Below are 18,123 nucleotides of genomic sequence, written 5' to 3'. Positions count from 1 at the left end.
TAGAAAGGTCCTCATTTGAGGGAAACACTCTTACTTAATCCCAGGAAAAAATCACTTCCAAATGTGTGTGTCTTTATTGTGCAAACCGTTGCACTTAGCAGATGCTCTATAAACATTTATGAAATCAGTGTCTACATCTGCAAAAACTGGGTGATAGCTTATTCTCTGAACATGTTTTGAGTAAAATTTGATAATTTTTATTACTATTAAGGTTGTCATTGCTTGATTGTTTTCTTCTCCTTATTAACTGAAATATATTTTAAAAGCCATAAAGGTTTATGGACCACTCACTAGGACATTAATAAAATTTGTTGTGCGCCCTGCCTTGTGCTATGGTCTGTGGGAAAGATGAGAAAGAATACTCAATGACAGTTCATGGTCTATTTGAGGAGATAAGGCTGACATATATGAAAGAGTAAAAATTTTGAACAAGTTATACTTGGAAGTCAACATGCCAAAGTGAAAAAATTTGAGAATCTGCCAAATTTGGATTCCAATCCTGGCCCCGCTACGTATCAGCTGAGTATCATTGGACGCGTGATTTAACCTTTTTGAGCATCTGTTTATTCCTCTGTCAAAATGATGCTAACATAAAAATGGGAAATAAATGACATAAAATGTATAAAATAGCTGACAGCTGGTATACATTCAATTATACTGATGATAGTATTAATAATACTGTTATAATCCTTTTGTACAAACCTACTTTAAGGAGAAGTGAAGAAGCTTTTTCTCCTCTGTGATAGTGGAACATTTCTAATGACTTCAATGACTCCACATGTTTTTTTTTTAATTAAAATATTAAGTACTTTTAAATAAGGGAGAAAAAAGAAATTGAACTTTATTATTGAAATTTTTCATTTGAGCTTCCTACTTTAACCCCTATTGACATGATAAATTTCTGTGTACCTATACTTTTTCTTGTAACACTACTCCCTGGAGTTGAACTTGCGTTATATATGTATATTTCATTTTTAGTAGAAATGGGGTCTCACTATGTTGCCTAGGCTGACGTTGAACTCCTGGGCTCAAACGATCCTCCTGCCTAGGTCTCCCAAATTGCTGGGACTACAGCTGTGAGCCACCATGCCCAGCCTGAACTTGATTTTAAGACCTCTGATTTGTCTTGCCTCACTTACCTCTTCTTGTTTTCTTTCCTTTGGTGACTCTCATACTCTGTTCTCCCACTTCTCCCCCTTTTGCACTCCCTGCCAACTCTGAAAGGCATACACATACAATAAGTGAGTGAAGTATAAGAAGTCAAAGGAGTTGGATGTAAGCATTCCTGCTTTTATGACATCTCCAATGTCTTGGAGAACAAGGCTTCTAGAATGAGGGCTCCTCATTATACTTCCTTTCAACATTTTTTCTCTTTCTTTTCCTCTCTCTCTCTCTCTCTCTCTCTCTCTCTCTGTGTGTGTCTTGAGACAGAGTCTCACTCTGTCACTCAGGCTAGAGTGCAATGGCGCGATCTCGGCTCACTGCAACTTCCGCCTCCCAGGTTCAAGCGATTCTCCTACCTCAGCCTCCTGAGTAGGCGCATGCCACCACACCCGGCTAATTTTGGATTTTTAGTAGAGATCAGGTTTCACTGTGTTAGCCAGGATGGTCTCGATCTCCTCACCTTGTGATCCTCCCGCCTCGGCCTTCCAAAGGGCTGGGATTACAGGCATGAGCTGCCACACCCGACCTTTTCTCTGTGTTTCTTAAGCTTTCACCCACCCCAAATGTGTTTGACAGAGAGCCAGTGCATTCTCTTTACTTTTTACGAAAAAAGTTACCTATCTTGGTAGCCAGAAAAGCTAAAGGTTATCTCTGGGCACAAGCCTGAAATAACTTCTTTTTTTTTTTTGAGACAGAGTCTCGCTCTGTCGCTAGGTGCCAGGCTGGAGTGCAGTGGCACAATCTCGGCTCACTGCAACCTCTGCCTCCCGGGTTCAGGCAATTCTCCTGCCTCAGCCTCCTGAGTAGCTGGGACTGCAGGCGCACGCCACCATGCCCAGCTAATTATTGTATTTTTTAGGAGAGACAGGGTTTCACCATGTTGGCCAGGATGGTCTCGATCTCTTGATCTCGTGATCCACCCACCTCAGCCTCCCAAAGTGCTGGGATTACAGGCTTGAGCCACCGCGCCCAACCTGAAATAACTTCTAAACTCTTTAAGGATGTAATTTATTTAGACATTGGGCAGAGGGAACTAGTAGAATTATAAGAGAAAGTTTGGTTAAAGGAAGGGATTGATAAAAGGGATTATTTCTAAGAAGAGTGATGAGGTTTCACTCATTAAGGAAGGAAACATATTTTATAAATAAGGTAATTTTATAAGTAAGTATAAAGCCTTGTTTCTATATTTATTCTCTATATAATATTTTACAAAAATGGCACCCAGTTTAGCTGACCTCTTCTCAGATATTTCTGAAACCTACCCAACTCTGAGATGGGATGCTATGACTATTTCCTCAAATAGATGCTGAACTAAAGAATAATTTTTCCAGGGTACTAATGACATTTTGTTAGAAAACAGTCTTTGGTCAAATGATATCGTGGGACAGTAATAATAATACTTAAATTTAATGAAGCATGTTCTATGTGACAGGCACTATTCCAGTACTTCACATTTTAAATAATTATTATATACATTTTACAAGTGAGGAAACTGAGGCCACAAAATTTATGTAACTCCCTTCCTGCTAGCTCAGTAAGGTCTACTTGCTTTGCTTTACATTTTTGTTTCTCCCTAACACTCAACCAGGCTATAAAATTACATTTATTGTTTATTGCCTATATTTCCCCACTAGAATGCAGGCTTAATGAAGGCAGGGATCTATACCTGTTTTGTTCATCAAGGTATCCAAAGTGCCTAAAACAAAGCTTCGCATATATTAGAACCTCAGTTTTTTGTTGAATAAATAAATTGCCCAAGGTCAAACAACTTGTGAATAACAGAGTCTAGATTTGCATGAAAGTAAACCGGCTTCAGTGCCCATTCTCTTAACTGCTAGGCTATACTATCTCACTACCTGAAATACATGAATTATCAATTTCTGATGCCATATAAAACATGATGATTTTCATTCATGATTGCCTTCATGAACCACAGGCAATTGTGGCCTAGAGAGAGGTCAGTGGATTCTTCTGCATCATTGCCAAGGGATTTGTCTTGGAGAATTCCCAGTCTGTATCAAGTCTCTGTGGGCTCAGTTTAGCACAGCTTATATATACTATGTTCATTCTGGGTAAAGAAAGGTGATGTCATGAAAACTTGTATATTTTCTTTTAAGTCTTGGCTATGGCTATACCCAGAGAAAATAATTTTATTTTTATGTAGCTGCCACCTTTTGGTGTTCATTCCTTTCACATTCTCATTCCCATTTCCTGAGTCACAAGAAGAACTCTCTTAATGAAGATCATAAATCAGAGGAAGCTCAACTGTAGATTTCATTCAGAAATGAAAATGCACCACAAAATCTCTTCAGAAGCCTCTTTCTACACTGTGTTGATTTTAGGCTTACAGTCAAGTGGGCAGGATTGATTCAGATGACAGCTTAAAGAACCCTGGTGTGTGAGTCACTTCAGCATCTGTACCAGTTTTCCAGTTTATGCCTTCATTACATTAGTATGGATTAGGATATGATCAACAATGCTTTTTCCACCTGTACTTTTAAGAAGTGAAAAGATGAGTGGTGGCACTTTTAAATTAGAAGAACAGAGGTAGCAGAACTCTTGTTCTTTTACTCCTCCATCCTCATAGCCTAGAGACATCAGATGCAACCCTTTCTCATTTGCCTAACCTCTGAAAAGAACTTCTCAGTATCTTTCTCTTTTTTTCCAGATGTTTGATCTTTATTTATTTTGTTATATGTTAAGTTCTGGGGTACATGTGCAGAATGTGCAGGTTTGTTACATAGGTATACACATGCCATGTTGGTTTGCTGCATCCATCACCCCATCATCTATGTTAGGTATTTCTCCTAATGCTATCCCTCCTCTAGCCCCCCAACTCCCTGCTATCCCTCTCCTAGCCCCCCACCCCCCAACAGGCCCCAGTGTGTGATGTTCCACTCCCTGTGTCCATGTGTTCTCATTGTTCAACACTTACTTACGAGTGAGAACATGCGGTGTTTGGTTTTTTGTTTTCGTATCAGTTTGCTGAGAATGATGGTTTCCAGCTTCATCCATGTCCCTGCAAAAGGACATGAATTCATCCTTTTTTATGGCCGCATAGTATTTCATGGTGTATATGTGCCACATTTTCTTTATCCAGTCTATCATTGTGTTGGTATCTTTCTTAGACTAAGGGGTGCATCACAGAGGAAGATAGAAACAGCTATTCACGTGAAAATGTCCAGCATCCTGGAGAGTGTAATGTGCCTGCCTTGTATTAAAGATGGAATTGATATCTTGACTTTATTTAAAGAATGGCAACTAGACAAGAGGATTTCATGTGTTGCAATCTATATGTAACAGAGCATGGGTCTAACAGGTTATGAGGCCTTCAAGTCACATTTGCATTCTCTACCATTGCCTGGCATCTTTTCTAGTGGTCAGCTATTGTTTCTAATGAGAAGATATTTTCCTGGACTATAGTATCTTTCTGTCTGCATCACTGCCAGTAGTTAGGCCTTAAGTAAGTACCTTTTCTCCTTCTAGAATGTTCATTACTCCAATTGTAAATCTGGAGAAAACATACTATACCAGGGATAGCTCAAATCTAGTTTATGGGGAAGAATGTAGACTAGAAATACATAATGGTCTTAGGGTGTGATATACTGTCTGGCACTTAGTACAGTTTTATTACTTGCATAGGATGCTTAACTTCTCTGAACCTCAGCTATATCATGTGACAACTGAAAAATAATTTGTACTTCCTAGGTATTGGGGAATGATGAGAATATGCTTATAAAGCACCCACAGTACCTGATGCTTATTATTTATGAAAAATCATAGTGATTTTTATAATAGTCATTGATTTTGTTTTTATGGTTTTGTGATTAACGGTAACTCGGAAAAAACTAAAATCATGTAGACTTACTCTGCTTGTAAAAAAAGACATGGGAACTGTTTATCTCCATCCATTCATATTAACTTGTCCCAATCTTAATCTAGCCAAAGCACAACACAGCGTTCCAGTGGCTATCATCAACCTGTTCCACCGAGACTTCCCCATTTCAGTAAATTGCAACTTTTCCTTTCAGTTGATAAGGCCACAAACATTACAGTCCTCATTGTGTCCATGTATAATAACAAAGTCAGCAAATGTTATTGGCTCTAACCTTAAAAAATAGAATATCCTAAATCTAATCACTTCTCTCCACCTCCAGTCTGCCATTCCTGGTTCAAGCTACCACCATCTCTCTTTTGGAATATTATAATAGCCTCTTAACTAATCACCCCTCATTTATCCTTGTCCCTAATGATTTATTCTAACACATCAGCTAGAGTGATTTTGTACCTTAACTTAACTTAGATCAGATCACTCCTCCACTCAAATCCCTCCAGTGGTTTCCCATGTTATTCAAACTGAAAGCCAAAGTACTTACCCTGACATACAAGAATCTGCATGATTTGGTCCCTACTCCCTTTCTGACCCCATCTCCTACCCCTTGTTTCTATTCACTCACTTTATTCAATCCAGAGCAACTTTGCACTTCTCATTTTTTCTACATGGAATTCTCTTCCCTCCAATATTTACATGGCTCACTTTCTTAATTTTTCAGGCCTCCATTCAAATAGTGCCTCCCAGAGAGACCTGTGTAAAACAGCAACACACTTCCCAGCACTCTCCATCCCTTTTACTTGTTCTTAGTTTCTCTGACATATTGTTTATTGTCCATTTTCCCTGACTAAAATTTAGCTCTCTAATGTATATTGTTTTGTTTATCAGTGTATCCCTAGTAATGAACAAATGAACAAAAATTTAACTGTGCTATCTCTTATGTTATAAACACTGTAGTACTACAGATAAAACATGAGCTCCAGCCTCTGCTACAGATAAAGCATGAGCTCCAGTGCTAAAACATAGGCCAAGCAGCATGGCTTATGCCTATAATCCCAGCACTTTTGGAGGCTGAAGTGAGAGGATTCCTTGAGCCCAGGAGTTTGAGACCAGACTAGGCAACATTGTGAGAAAAATAAAAAAATAAAAAATATATAAAATATTTTTATGAAGAAAATGAAAAAATAAAAATAAATATCCAGGCATGGTGGCCCCAGCCTGTAGCCCGAGCTACTTGTGAGGCTGAGGCTGGAGGATCACGAGCTCAAGAGGTCGAGGCTGCAGTGAGCTGTGATCAGGCCCTTACCTTCTAGCCTGGGTGACAGAGCAAGGGCCCTGTCTCAAAACAAAAACAAAAATAAGTTGAGATAAAGACTTGTTATTAATCATTTCATAATGTGTGCATATATCAAAATACCATGTTATACACCTTAAAATGTACAATTTTTATTTGTCAATTTATATCAGTAAAGATGGAGAAATGGAAAATAATTATTTCATGGAATCTTGCTAAAGTAAACAATAAATTGAGTATCTACAAAATGTCTATGTTGGCCCTCCGGAAAGAAAAAAAGAAGATGAAGGCCCACAAAGAAATAATATACAATTCCCATTATAATACTCAATGCTATAACAAAGGTCTTTGCCAGGTACTGATAGGTTAGAATAGGGAGCTTGATGGCATGAAGGATGACAAGGTCATCAGGAGAGTAATGCTTGAGCTAGAATTTTGAGCAGAATTTTGAAGGATGAACATTCAGTAAGCAACTGAGGGGTGAAGGGTGGTGGTAAGAGTGGTTCATTGAGAAAGCATTCCAGATGAAGAGAAGAGCAAGTAAAATAACATGGAGATGTAACAGAATATAGCAACAGATTGAGAGAAACTTTTGGGACTAGTGTATTAGGTACACATGGAGGGAGATTTTAATTCATTTTTCTCAAGGGGTTTGCCTTTCTTCAGCCAATTATTAATAAAAGGATAAAGTGAGTGGGAAGAGGATGTGAAATGTGCAAAATTCCATTCACTGGAGAGAAGCTCTCATAGGCTGAAGGAACTCATGATGCTTTTGAAAGTTATTTAAATTATATCCTCCAGGTCTGGATTATGTTCCTGGGGTCAGTTTATCTTCTAATTTAGGTAAGAAACAGAACAACACCAAACATACTTTAGTATCAATCCTTAGTTCAACTCACCAGCTTGGGTAAAATTGTGAATATATCCTTTCACCAGAGCTTTGGCAGAAAAATCTATTAATTACTTTAGAGTAACTTTGCTTGTCAACAAGAGATCATTTAATGCCCTAACCCCCAAACTGAATAGAGAAAAAGAAGAAAATAAAGAAGTATATTTATATTTGACATAATATAGGAGGTTTCTTTTCAAATAAATGGCTTAGCATTTATCTGTTCAACTGTTTACTTCAGAGCTGCTTTTAAAGGTTTTGCACCCATATATAAGTCAGATACTCTCTTGTAATGCTCCAAATGGGATCAAACTTGAGTCAGCTTTCTAATACTGCATTCACTCTAGATTAGAAAGAGTTTATTAAATTGGCAAATTAGATCAGAAAAACAAAGGAAAACAAACAAAAAACCCACAGTGTAGCTGGTGTGCAAATATAGCTGATGAGATTTAGATTGAGTGTCACATTGTGAGGTGTTATGAACATCTCAAAACACCATTTCTGTGAACACATGAAAATTGAGTGTCTGCAATGTGCAAGAAAGTGTAATCAGGGAGAGAGAAAGATAAATTACTAGTCATGTATTTTGAAAATCTTATGCAAGGTTACACTTTAGGGTGGGATAAATGGGTGCCACTGGTAAAGTTGGGCAGTCAAGATAATTCACTTTCCTGTGGCTCCTAGTTCTAATCAGTTGCAAAATCAAAATGTCTTTAAATCTCTGTTATATCTGAAAAAGAAAATGTCAGATAGGTGGCAGGGCTAAATTGCACTTCCCATTCAGACAGACAGAGCAGGGTGTGGAGAGTAGCATCATGAACCTTCATTCAAAAAACTACTGCAGGAATAGACCAGGAAAGCTCAGAGAATCTACAGATCCTTTGAAGGAAGAGGAATGCTCTGCAGGACCTGGGAGACAGTCCAAATACTGTGAGTGCCTAAACTGTGAAAATGGGAAAGGGGGATTGTCTGCCCCCAAACACACATGCTCACTTGGGAACCTGAAGCAGATCACAGGAGAAGGATATGACCTTACCTGGATCTGAGACAATTTAGAGAGCTGAGCAAAATACAGGGGTAGAGGAAACAGCATGAAAAGATCTGTGACCTATCTGGGTCCCCAGGGAAGCCATTTCTGACTTATCTCACAGGGGTCCTTTTGGAGGGCTGTCGGAAGAACTGGGGGTAGACCACAGGGAAAATGAAGCTTCCTGCTAAACTTTGTAACAATTTGAACCAAACGTGAAGTCTTCTGGCCAAAACTCAGAGGAAGGCATGAATCCAGTGTACAGAATCGACAGGCAAAAAGATACAAAAGCCATGCCTTCTTTCTCAGCTGTGAAGTTGGAGTTGGTAGCCTGGGGAATGTTCTCAGCCCTGCTTGCACACTGCCTGAAAACAAACTTGATGCTGTCAGGGTGGGGCACAGTGGGAGTGAGACCAGCCTTTTGGGTTGAATGGGAGCTAGATGAGGCCTGTAACTGCCAGCTTTCCCCTACTTCCCTGACAATCTGCATGACATAGCAGAGGCAGCCATAACTCTCCTGGGAAAATTACTTCATTGATCTGAGCACCACACCCCCAGCCTCCGAACCCCACAGCAGCCACAGCAAACCATGCCCAAGGAGAGTCTGAGCTCAGACATGCCTAACCCTGCCCCCATCTGATGGCTCTTTCCTTCCCACCCCAGTAGCTGAAGACAAAGGTCATATATTCTTGGAAGTTCTAAGGACCCGCTCACCACCTGATTCTCCTCTATACTACCACAGCTGATGCTCTCTTGAAAGCCCCACTTCCTGGCAGAAGGCCAACCAGCACAAAGCTTGTGCATTAAACAACTACAACTTAGGAACCTCACACAGTCTGTTTCACACTTCTGACACCTTCACTGGAGATTGAGAGACCTGAAGATGGTTCACAACAAAGGACTCTGTGCAGACAGCCCCAGTACCAGCCTGGAGCCTGGTAGCCCTGCTGAGTGGCTAGATCCAGAAGGGAAATAACATTTAACCAACGAGAACGAAGACACCACATACCAGAATCTCTGGGACACATTTAAAGCAGTCTCTAGAGGAAAATATATGGCAATAAGTGCCCACACGAGAAGCAAGGAGAGATCTAAAATTGACACCCTACGTCAAAATTGAAAGAGCTAGAGAAGCAAGATCAAAAATACTCAAAACCTAGCAGAAGACAAGAAATAACTAAGATCAGAACAGAACTGAAGGAGATAGACACACAAAAAAACCCTTCAAAAAATCAATAAATCCAGGAGCTGGTTTTTTGAAAAGATCAACAAAATAGACCACTAGACAGATTAATACAAAAGAAAAGAGAGAATAACCAAACAGATGCAATAAAAAACAAGAAAGGCGATATCACCACAGATTCCACAGAAATTCAAACCACCATCAGAGATTATTACAAACAACTCTATGCACATAAACTAGAAAACCTGGAAGAAATGGATAAATTCCTGGTCACTTGCCGCCTCCCAAGCCTAAACCAGGAAGAAGTCGAAACCCTGAATAGACCAATAACAAGGTCTGAAGTCGAGGCAGCAATTAAGAGCCTACCACCCAAAAAAAGCCCAGGTCCAGATGGGTTCACAGCCGAATTCCAGCAGACATACAAAGAGGAGCTGGTACCATTCCTTCTGAAACTATTCCAAATAATCCAAAAAGAGAGAATCCTTCCCAGATCATTTTATGAGACCAACATCATCCTGATACCAAAACCTGGCAGAGACTCAACAAGAAAAGAAAACTACAGGCCAATATCCATGATGAACATAGATGCAAAAATCTTCAATAAAATACTGGCAAGCCGATTGCAACAGCACATCAAAAACCTTATCCACCATGATCAAGTAGGATTCATCCCGGGGATGTAAGGCTGGTTCAACATACGCAAGTCTATAAACGTAACACATAAACAGAGCCAAAGACAAAAACCACATGATTATCTCAATTGATGCAGAGAAGGCCTTTGACAAAATTCAACAGCCCTTTATGCTAAAAACCCTCAATAAACTAGGTATCGACGGAACGTATCTCAAAATAATAAAAGCTATTTACGACAAACCAACAGCCAATATCATACTGAATGGGCAAAAACTAGAAGCATTCCCTTTGAAATCTGGCACTAGACAAGGATGCCTTCTCTCACCTCTCCTATTCAATATAGTACTGGAAGTTCTAGCCAGAGCAATTAGGCAAGAAAAAGAAATAAAGGGTATTCACATAGGAAAGGAGGAAGTCAAATTGTCTCTATTTGCAGACGACATGATTGTATATCTAGAAGACCCCATTGTCTCAGCCCAAAATCTCCTGAAACTCATAAGCAACTTCAGCAAAGTCTCAGGATACAAAATCAACTTGCAAAAATCATAAGCATTCCTATACACCAATAACAGACTTAAAGAGAGCCAAATCAAGAACGAACTGCCATTCACAATTGCTACAAAGAGAATAAAATACCTAGGAATACAACTAAAAAGGAACGTCAAGGACCTCTTCAAGGAGAACTACAAACCACTGCTCAATGAAATAAGAGAGGACACAAACAGATGGAGAAACATTCCATGTTCATGGTTAGGAAGAATCAAGGTCGTCAAAATGGCCATACTGCCCAAAATAATTTACAGATTCAACACTATCCCCATCAAGCTACCAATGACCTTCTTCACAGAACTGGAAAAAACCACCTTAAACTTCATATGGAACCAAAAGAGAGCCCGCATAGCCAAGTCAATTCTAAACAAAAAGAACAAAGCGGGAGGCATCACACTACCGGACTTCAAACTATACTACAAGGCTACAGTAATCAAAACAGCATGGTACTAGTACCAAAACAGAGATATAGACCAATGGAACAGAACAGAGGCCTCGGAGGCAACACAACATATCTACAACCATCCGATCTTTGACAAACCTGACAAAAACAAGCAATGGGGAAATGATTCCCTGTTTCATAAATGGTGTTGGGAAAACTGGCTAGCTATATGCAGAAAGCAGAAACTGGACCCCTTCCTGACACCTTACACTAAAATTAACTCCAGATGGATTAAAGACTTAAACATAAGAGCTAACAACATAAAAACCCTAGAAGAAAACCTAGGCAAAACCATTCAGGACATAGGCGTAGGCAAGGACTTCATGACCAAAACACCAAAAGCATTGGCAACAAAAGCCAAAATAGACAAATGGGACCTAATCAAACTCCACAGCTCTGCACGGCAAAAGAAACAGTCATTAGAGTGAATCGGCAACCAACAGAATGGGAAAAAATTTTTGCAGCTTACCCATCTGACAAAGGGCTGATATCCAGAATTTACAAAGAACTAAAACAGATTTACAAGAAAAAAGCAAACAAGCCCATTCACAAGTGGGCGAAGGATATGAACAGACACTTTACAAAAGAAGACATACACGAGGCCAACAAACATATGAAAAAATGCTCATCATCACTGGTCATTAGAGAAATGCAAATCAAAACTGCATTGAGATACCATCTCACGCCAGTTAGAATGGCGATCATTAAAAATCTGGAGACAACAGATGCTGGAGAGGATGTGGAGAAATAGGAACACTTTTACACTGTTGGTGGGAGTGTAAATTAGTTCAACCATTGTGGAAGACAGTGTGGCGATTCCTCAAGGACCTAGAAATAGAAATTCCATTTGACCCAGCAATCCCATTACTGGGTATATATCCAAAGGATTATAAATCGTTCTACTATAAGGACACACGCACACGAATGTTCATTGCAGCACTGTTTACAATAGCAAAGACCTGGAACCAACCCAAATGCCCATCGATGATAGACTGGACAGGGAAAATGTGGCACATATACACCATGGAATATTATGCAGCCATCAAAAACGATGAGTTCGCGTCCTTTGTAGGGACATGGATGAACCTGGAAGCCATCATTCTCAGCAAACTGACACAGGAACACAAAATCAAACACCGCATGTTCTCACTCATAGGCGGGTGTTGAACAATGGGAACACATGAACACAGGGAAGGGAGCACTACATGCTGGGGTCTGTTGGGGGTAAATAGGGGAGGGACAGCAGGGAGTTGGGAGGTTGGGGAGGGATAGCATGGGGAGAAATGCCACATATAGGTGAAGGGGAGGAAGGCAGCAAATCACACTGCCATGTGTGCACCTATGCAACAGTCTTGCATGTTCTTCATATGTACCCCAAAACCTAAAATGCAAAAAAAAACAAAAATGAAAATGTTGCCCCTCTAGTGAAAAAAAAGAAGGAAAGAAAGAAATGCTATACCAATTTCCACACCCACCAACTGTGCATGTGCATAAAACTTTCTTCATACTCTTGCCAACACAAGGTAGCAATCTAAGGGGCTAAAAAAATCTCATAATTGTTTACTCTGCATTTGTTAAGAGTGTGTGTGTGTGTGTGTGTGTGTGTGTGTGTGTGTGTGTGTTTGAGATGGAGTCTCACTGTCTCACAGGCTGGAGTGCAGTGTCACAATCTCTGCCTCCTGGGCTCAGGCAGTTTTCATGCCTCAGCCTCCTGAGTAGCTGGGACCGCAGTTGCGTGCCATCACACCTGAGTAAATTTTTAAATTTTTGATAGAGACAGCATGAACATATTGCTCAAGTTTGTCTTGAACTCCTGAGCTCAAATGATCCACTTTCCTCAGCCTCCCAATGTGCTAGGGTCGCAGGTGTGAACCACCATACCCAGCCAGCATTTGTTAATTGAAGTTAAGACTCAGGCCATTTATATTTTCTTATGAATTTCCTATTTCTATCCTTTGCTCATTTTGTTTTGCGTGGGTAGAGAGTGCATTATATCGTATTAGGTACAAATTTAACTTTGTTATTCACAAATAAATAGCCAGTTGGCCAAATGCTATCTAATTTATTTATAAATTAAAGATTATTTAATTTATTAAGTAATCTATTTTTTCTAATTAATATTATATGCCACCACACTTATCAAATACAGATCCTCATATATGTGTCTATTTTTCAAATCTCTTATTTTCTTTAATCTGTTTGTCTAATCATATTTCATTAACACACTTTTTTGTATATGTGAATTTATGGTATCTTTTTTATGTTTGGAAGAGTTAAATTGTTCATATTTTTGTTGGAATTACAGTTATGGCTTAACTGGAGGAAAACTGACATGGTATAAATGCTTACTTATATAGTTTGAGGACAGTATCCAGCACAAGTGTATCCTTAATAAATAATATGTGGTGATGCCTTCGCTATCACCTGGTGACGGTACAAATGACCAAAAGTCTCACCTGAAATCCTGCCCTCATGCTGGAAATGTAGCCAAAATTTATATGAACAATAATTCAACTATTACCAAGACTTCACCTCTCATGAATGCTTTGTTTTCAGTGAAGACAAATTGTTCATTGTCAGGCTTGAACACACTCTTGTGGAAATCAAGGCTTCTGTGCCTTTTGCTTATGCTGTTTCCTTTTCCTAGAGTATCCCTTCTTTTCTTTTCCCTGCAAACCTCTTTATCTGTCAAAACTCACTTAATTCTGTCCCTTCTCTGTTATGATTTCTCTAATAGGCAATTATAATTTTGTGGAACCTATGAATTAAACCATTAAACCATGTTTTTGCTTGTTATTTTTAACTCTAGGATTTTATGCCTACCATTTCAATGAAGTGGGCTTGTAGTGCACCAATAACTTCCAAGTTATTAAATCCAGTAGTAAAATTTTAGTCCTCATCTTACTTAAAATTATATGTGGCAAAAGACAGTTTTAGTCGTTGATTTTCTTGGAAACAGTTTCCTTATGTTACTTCTAGGTTCCTATGCTCTCTTGGTTTTTCTCCTACCTCTCTGGCTTCTTTACTGAATCTTCCATATCTCACCCACCTCTAAACTTTGGAGTGATAGAAGGATCAATTTTCAGAGTTCGTTTCTACATACACTCACTTTTTAGGTACTATCATTCAGTCCTATGACTTCACATGCCATCTGAATGTCAACGATTCTTAAATTGTATATACCCAGCTAACAGCATGCCCCTGAAAATATAACATATATCTAACCATCTACTTGATATCTTTACTTGGATGTTTGTTGGGCATCTCAAACTTAACACGTCCCAAACTTAAGTCCTCTTCCCCACCCTTTATCTCCAAACCTACTTAATTCAGTCTTCTCCATTTCAGGTAATGAAAATTCCATCATTTCATTTGCTAAGGTCCAAAACCTTGAGGTAATCTCTTGGAAGTCTCTGTAACACTCTACATCCTATCCAACAGCAGACTAAGGAAATTCTGCCTTTGGAACATGGTCTCAACACTTCTACCATTACTACTGTGATACAAACTATCATAATCTCTCATCTGGATTAATGCAATGGCTGACTTAGCAGTCTTTTTGCTTGCCCCTGGTCTAAAGTGATACTTTTAAAACATGGATCAGACGTTGTCACTCCTCTTCTTGAACCTTTCCAATTGTTTTCTGTCTCGTGCACAATAAAAGTCAAAACCTGACCATGACATCCAAGGCCTTTTGCACTCTGGGCTTCTGCTATATCTCTGACCTCATCTCTTGCCACTCTTCCCTTTTCTGTCTGTGCTTTTGCCAAAGTGGTCCCCTCACTATTCCTGGAATGTACCAGACATGTTTTCATCGCAGGCAACTTTCATTAGTTATTCCCTCTGCTTAAAACATTTCTTCTAGATTGTCCTATGTATTTCTCTATTATAATCTTTATGTCTCTGCTCAAATGTTCCTTTCCTAAAAAAGACTTCCAGCATTAAAATTGCAGCCCCTAATCACTCACTGTCTTTTACCTTGCTTTTATTTAACACTGTCTGACCTTAGATATCTGTTTATGTGTTTATATCTGTCTCTCCAACTTGAATGAAAGTAACAGAAGAACAGGGATTTATTTTTCTTTTTCACTGATATGTCCCCCAGTGTTTAGAAGTGCCTCAGACATAGTAGGCATTTAATGAAGATATGATAGATGAACAAATGAATGAGTGACTTATGTAATGAACACACTTATTTCATCCCACTTTCCCTTTTACATCCCTGAACTTAATTCCATTACCATGTTTCGCCCCAACCCTTACCATTCTTTACTTCTTCCCATTTCTGATCCTATGAGATAAATCTCAGTGATGGAATAAGAGTCATGAATGTGTGTTATATATGTCACTTGAAAATAAAACTGGAAGAAATAAAAATTTTATACTTTGTTGCAACCGTTTAAGCAATCTTGTCTATCTTGAACTGCTTTGATAAGCTCAGTGCCTGATATGTGGTAGAGCTTCAATAAATGTTTATTGAATGAATAATTGAATAAAACCCACAGGGTCAAATTTATCCAAGAAAAGTATCAAGTTCTATTCATGGAATCATTGAGTCAACTATGGTATTACAAACTTTGGGAAACCCAGAATTCACAAAAAACAAGAACAGAAGGGGATTTCACTTAATCACTAATTCAATATGACCCAACATTGATGACGTGACTGCCAAGGTTACTCAATCAGTTGTGAACAGTTTCTTCATCAAATATTGCTGGGGTAACTGGATATCCACATACAAAAGAATGTAGTGTACCTTACTTCTTACTATATGCAAATGTTAACTCAAAACAAAGACTAAAATGTAATAATTAAAACAGTAACTCATAGGAGAAAATATAGGAGATATTTTCATGACTTCCATTTGGAATTGGATTTTTACAGATAACAGCAAAACCACAAACGATAAAAGAAAACATAGATAAATTGAACATCGACAAAATTAAAAATTTTTTTTGTGCATCAATGAACACTATCAAGAAAGTGAAAAGGCAAGAATGAAAGAAAATATTTGCAAATCATATATCTGATAAGGGTCTAATATCACAATTCTTTTCTTTCTCCTTTCTTTCTTTCTTTCTTTCTTTCTTTCTTTCTTTCTTCTTTCTCTTTCTTTCTTGCTTTCTTTCTTCTTTCTCTTTCTTTCTTGCTTTCTTTCATTTTTGAGATAGAGTCTCGCTCTGTTGCCCAGGCTGGAGTGCAGTGGCACAATCTCAGTTCACGGCAACCTGTGCCTCCCAGGTTCAAGCGATTTTCCTGCCTCAGCCTCTCAAGTAGCTGGGATTACAGGCACACAACACCACACTCGGCCAATTTTTGTATTTTTAGTAGAGACAAGGTTTCACCATGTTGGCCAGGCTGGTCTCGAACTCCTGACCTCAAGTGGTCCACCCACCTTGGCCTCCCAAAGTGCTGGGATTTCAGGCATGAGCCACAGTGCCCAGCCAGAGCACATAAAGAACTCTTAAAAACCCAAGAAAAGAAAGACAAGCCACTTAGAAAATGGGCAAAGGATTTGAATAGACATTTTTCCAAAGATATACAAATGGCCAAGAAGCAAATGAAGAGATGCTCAACATCACTAGGCATTAAGGAAATGCAAATCAAAGTCATAGTATGATACTACTTCACACCAACTAGATTGGAAAATAACAAGTGTTGATGAGAATATGGAGAAATTGGAACCCTCATCCATTGATGTTGGGAAGGTAAAATGATACATCTACTGTAGAAAATAGTTTGGAAGCTTCTCAAAAAGCTACAGTTACCATATAGTCCAGCTATTTGACTCCCAGGTATATACCCAAAAGAATCGAAAACAGATATTCAAATAAATTCTTGTACACAAATATACATAGCAGCACCATTCACAACAGCCAAAAGGTAGAACCAACACAAATATCCATCAACAGAACGTGATGTATCCAAACAATGGAATATTACTTAGTTATACAGAGGAATGACATACTGATACATACTACAACATGAACAAACCTTAAAAACATTGTGCTAATGAAAGAAACCAGTGACAAAAGGTCACATATTTCATGATTTTATTTATTTGAAATATCAAAAACAGGAAAATCTATATAGGTAGGACAGAAAGTAAGAGTTGCCAGTGGATGGGGTTAGAGAAGGGTAAGCAGTGACTAATTAAATGGTATAAGGTTTATTTTTGGTGTGTTGAAAACTTTTTGAAACTAGATAGAATGCCAAGCATGGTGGTTCACTCCTATAATCCCAGCAATTTGGGAGGCCAAGGTGGGTGGATCACGTGAGGTCAGGAGTTTGAGACCAGCCTGACCAACATAGTGAAACTTCATCTCCTAAAAATACAAAAATTGGCCAGCATGGTGGTGCATATCTGTAATCCTAGCTACTCGGGAGGCTGAGTCACAAGAATCCCTTGAGCCTGGGAGGCAGAGGTTACAGTGAGCCGACCTCATGCCACTGCACGCCATCCTGGGTGACAGAGCGAGATTCTATCTCAAAACAAAACAAAACTAGATAGAAGCAATGGTTGCACAACGTTTTGAATGTGCTAAATGTCACTCTATATACTTTTAAGTAGTTATTTTTATGTTATGTGAATTTTACTTCAATAAAAATGTTTGTGCATATGCTATATACTGTGCACACCTCACACGTACATATGCAAACCCTCAGAAATTATTAATGCACTTTTGGTATTAATTGTTCCTTGAGACAGAATTCAAAGAATGAAAAGATAATTTTAAATCCCACACAATAAAACAAAATATGAATAACTTAAAATTAGGCCCTAATTCTTCCAAATATTCTTCCTTTACTGTTGTGTTCTTCTCCTACTCATAAAAATTACAGAAATCATTAACCAACTCTACATCTCTGTTGTTGGTGAGTTTTTATACCATGTTTTAAGAACAAAAAAACATTCAAACTTTAAAACAAAGAATCATCTACAAGCTTTTTTTTTTTTTAACTAGAGAAATACACCATAACTATACTGTATGCTCCCTATGAAGTAGAAGTAGCAAAGTGGAAAACATAATAATGGTTCTGTGGGCTTTGTAAGAAATGTGTATTAGTCTGTTCTCATGCTGCTAATAAAGACATACTTAAGACTGGATA

This window comes from Aotus nancymaae, unplaced genomic scaffold, assembly GCF_030222135.1.
Source record: "Aotus nancymaae isolate 86718 unplaced genomic scaffold, 86718_ANA_hifiasm-v0.15.2.pri h1tg000058l, whole genome shotgun sequence".
NCBI classification, from domain to species: Eukaryota; Metazoa; Chordata; class Mammalia; order Primates; family Aotidae; genus Aotus; species Aotus nancymaae.
Note: the sequence above shows the minus strand (reverse complement) of the source record.